Source organism: Rhinoraja longicauda, chromosome 22 (assembly GCF_053455715.1).
Source record: "Rhinoraja longicauda isolate Sanriku21f chromosome 22, sRhiLon1.1, whole genome shotgun sequence".
In the NCBI taxonomy this organism is placed as follows: domain Eukaryota; kingdom Metazoa; phylum Chordata; class Chondrichthyes; order Rajiformes; family Arhynchobatidae; genus Rhinoraja; species Rhinoraja longicauda.
In genome coordinates this window covers 9,216,849-9,221,133 of record NC_135974.1, presented here as the reverse complement: position 1 = coordinate 9,221,133, position 4,285 = coordinate 9,216,849, and positions in this window count along the sequence as shown.

The window sequence follows — 4,285 nt, the reverse complement described above, 5'->3', positions numbered from 1 at the left end:
TAAACAGCGGCGGCGGCGGGCAGGACCGTGACGACACCAAGCCACCCCTCTACGTCACGGTGGGCGGCCCCATCCCCGACTCCGCCCACTGATTATGACGGACGAAGGTTCTCCGACAATGGGAGGCCGCTGACGTTCCCATCGAGGTGACGTCACGGTGGGCGTTCCCACCCCGCCCGCTCATTATGACGTAAACAGCTTCTCCGGCAACGGGACGCCGCCGGCGACGTCACATTGGAGGCGGGGCCATATTGGCGTAATAAGAGGCTGCAGATGCTGAGATCCTGAGTAAAAAACTCAAAGCGCTGGATGACTGACACAAAATGCTGGAATAACTCAGCAGGTCAGGCAGCATCTCTGGAGAAAATGAATGGGTGACTTTTAGGGCCGAGACACTTCATATTGAGGGTCAGGGAGAGGGAAACTACAGATATGAAAAGGTACAGAACAAATGCATGTGCACTGATGACTAAGGAAAGGTGGAACCCAAAGATACTAGAGGAACAACTTGGACCACTCGATTTATTCACAAAATGCTGGAGTAACTCAGCAGGACAGGCAGCATCTCGGGAGAGAAGGAATGGGTGACGTTTCGGGTCGAGACCCTTCTTCAGACTGATGTCAGGGGGGCGGGACAAAGGAAGGATATAGGTGGAGACAGGAAGATAGAGGGAGATCTGGGAAGGAGGAGGGGAAGGGAGGGACAGAGGAACTATCTAAAGTTGGAGAAGTCGATGTTCATACCACTGGGCTGCAAACTGAGGTGCTGTTCCTCCAATTTCCGGTGGGCCTCACTATGGTACTGGAGGAGGCCCATGACAGAAAGGTCAGACTGGGAATGGGAGGGGGAGTTGAAGTGCTTGGCCACCGGGAGATCAGTTTGGTTAATGCGGACCGAGCGCAGGTGTTCAGCGAAGCGATCGCCGAGCCTGCGCTTGGTTTCGCCGATGTAAATAAGTTGACATCTAGAGCAGCAGATGCAATAGATGAGGTTGGAGGAGGTGCAGGTGAACCTTTGTCTCACCTGGAAAGACTGTTTGGGTCCTTGGATGGAGTTGAGGGGGGAGGTAAAGGGACAGGTGTTGCATCTCGTGCGGTTGCAGGGGAAAGTGCCCGGGGTTGGGGTGGTTTGGGTAGGAAGGGACGAGTGGACCAGGGAGTTACGGAGGGAACGGTCTCTGCGGAACGCAGAGAGGGGAGGGGATGGGACGATATGGCCAGTGGTGGGGTCCCGTTGTAGGTGACGGAAATGTTGGTGGAAAACATAGAAACATAGAAACATAGAAACATAGAAACAAAAGGGAGGGAGAGAGAAAACGGGGAATTATAGACCAGTTAGCCTAACATCGGTAGTGGGGAAAATGCTAGAGTCAGTTATTAAAGATGTGATAGCATCACATTTGGAAAGTGGTGAAATCATCGGACAAAGTCAGCATGGATTTACAAAAGGCAAACCATGTCTGACGAATCTTATAGAATTTTTCGAGGATGTGACTAGTAGAGTGGATAAGGGAGAACCAGTCGATGTGTTATATCTGGACTTTCAGAAGGCCTTCGACAAGGTCCCACATAGGAGATTGGTGTACAAACTTAAAGCACACGGTATTGAGGGTTCAGTGTTAAGGTGGATAGAAAATTGGTTGGCGGACAGGAAGCAAAGAGTAGGAATAAACGGGTCCTTTTCGGAATGGCAGGCAGTGACTAGTGGGGTACCGCAAGGCTCAGTGCTGGGACCCCAGTTATTTACAGTGTATATTAATGATTTGGACGAGGGAATTGAATGCAACATCTCTAAGTTTGCGGATGACACGAAGCTGGGTGGCAGTGTTAGCTGCGAGGAGGATGCTAGGAGGCTGCAGAGTGACTTGGATAGATTAGGCGAGTGGGCAAATGCATGGCAGATGCAATATAATGTGGATAAATGTGAGGTTATCCACTTTGGCGGCAAGAACAGGAAAGCAGAGTATTACCTGAATGGTGACCGATTAGGAGAAGGGGAGATGCAACGTGACCTGGGTGTCATGGTGCACCAGTCATTGAAAGCAAGCATGCAGGTGCAGCAGGCAGTGAAGAAAGCGAATGGTATGTTGGCATTCATAGCAAGAGGATTTGAGTTTAGGAGCAGGGAGGTTCTACTGCAGTTGTACAGGGCCTTGGTGAGACCGCACCTGGAGTATTGTGTGCAGTTTTGGTCTCCTAATCTGAGGAAAGACGTTCTTGAGGGAGTACAGAGAAGGTTCACTAGATTGATCCCTGGGATGGCGGGACTTTCATATGAAGAAAGACTGGATAGACTAGGCTTGTACTCGCTGGAATTTAGAGGACTGAGGGGGGATCTTATAGAAACATATAAAATTCTTAAGGGGTTGGAGAGGCTAGATGCGGGAAGATTGTTCCCGATGTTGGGGGAGTCCAGAACCGGGGGTCACAGCTTAAGGATAAGGGGGAAGTCTTTTAGGACCGAGATGAGAAAACATTTCTTCACACAGAGAGTGGTGAGTCTGTGGAATTCTCTGCCACAGAAGGTAGTTGAGGCCAGTTCATTGGCTATATTTAAGAGGGAGTTAGATGTGGCCCTTTTTGCTAAAGAGATCAGAGGGTATGGAGAAAAGGCAGGTACAGGTTACTGAGCTGGATGATCAGCCATGATCATATTGAATGGCGGTGCAGGCTCGAAGGGCCAAATGGCCTACTCCTGCATCTATTTTCTATGTTTCTATGTTTCTGTCATGGGCCTCCTCCAGTGCCATAGTGAGGCCCACCGGAAATTGGAGGAACAGCACCTCATATTTCGCCTGGGCAGTTTGCAGCCCAGTGGTATGAACATCGACTTCTCCAACTTTAGATAGTTCCTCTGTCCCTCCCTTCCCCTCCTCCTTCCCAGATCTCCCTCTATCTTCCTGTCTCCACCTATATCCTTCCTTTGTCCCGCCCCCCTGACATCAGTCTGAAGAAGGGTCTCGACCCGAAACGTCACCCATTCCTTCTCTCCCGAGATGCTGCCTGACCTGCTGAGTTACTCCAGCATTTTGTGAATAAATCGATTTGTACCAGCATCTGCAGTTATTTTCTTATACAAGATGGACCACTCCGTTGAAATTGCCGAAACTGAAGTGTAGTACGCAAAGGAGCCATTTTAGTAGGCAAAACCCGCCGTTCGTTATGCCTCTCGCAGTGTAATCAGTGTTTTGGGGGAAAGGTATGTGTGATGACACCATTAAAATGCAGAATATATCTCATCTATCAATTCACAGATTTTTGTGATTTTTCTTTTTTTAATGTTTCTGCCTACTAAAATGGCACCTTGATGTACTACGGTTTTTAGGGTTGAGTGGTCTATCTTGTTCCTCTAGTGTCTTTGTGGAGCCCACAATGGTCCATTGTGCAGGTTTGCAGGTTTCGGTAGAAATGAAAAATTATCGCTAGACTGTAGGAGAGTGCTAGTGTACAATGATCACTGGTCAGTGTGAACTTGGTGGTCCGAAGAGCCTATTTCTGCACTGTATCTCTAAAAGTCTAAAATTAAAGGCACAGCCAGGCTGACCGACTGTCAGCTGGAAAGGAAGGGTGGCATAGTGGCGCAGTGGTTGAGTTGCTGCCTCACAGTGACCTGGGTTCGATCATGATGACGGGTGCTGTCTGTATGGAGTTTGTTCTCTCTGTGACTGTGTGGGTTTTCTGCAGGTGCTCCCGTTTCCTCATCCTCGTACTGGACAGGTTTGTAGGTGACAGCTTGGGGCTTATGTAAATTCTCACGAGTGTGTAGGATAGTGAGAAGATTCCTTCATTAAGATCAAACCCACACCCAGTCCATGGTAAGCCCAAAGATATAGATTTCTGCATCTTTATCCTTCATCTTCAGACTTCTTAATTTGCTTGCCAAGCCTGTCTCCCATTTAACATTTGTGAATACATGCATTTCAAAATGGTGGTGGCGGCGGATGCAAGGAAGCCAAGGTGCCGGTAAGCGGGTTGGGGTCTTGCCTCCCGTGCCCTCACAAACGATCTGGCTGCCTCGAGTTCTGCTGTGGAAGGCGTCCCCAGGGCACAAAGACTGAACAGAGGCCACTTGTGAGGTGAGGGACTCCGTTCACTACGGTGGGAGTGGGCCGCTGGAGGCCCTGCAGCAGCCTGGGGCTCGATTGGATTGGATGACATGGAGCGGTGGAGGACACCGACAACTTTGTTTGGGCAGGCCGACCCTGCAATGCCGCCAGGACAACGGGCCTTTATGTCCAAGTTAAGACTCTCCATTTATGATAACTTTGTACTTGAATCATGAAAA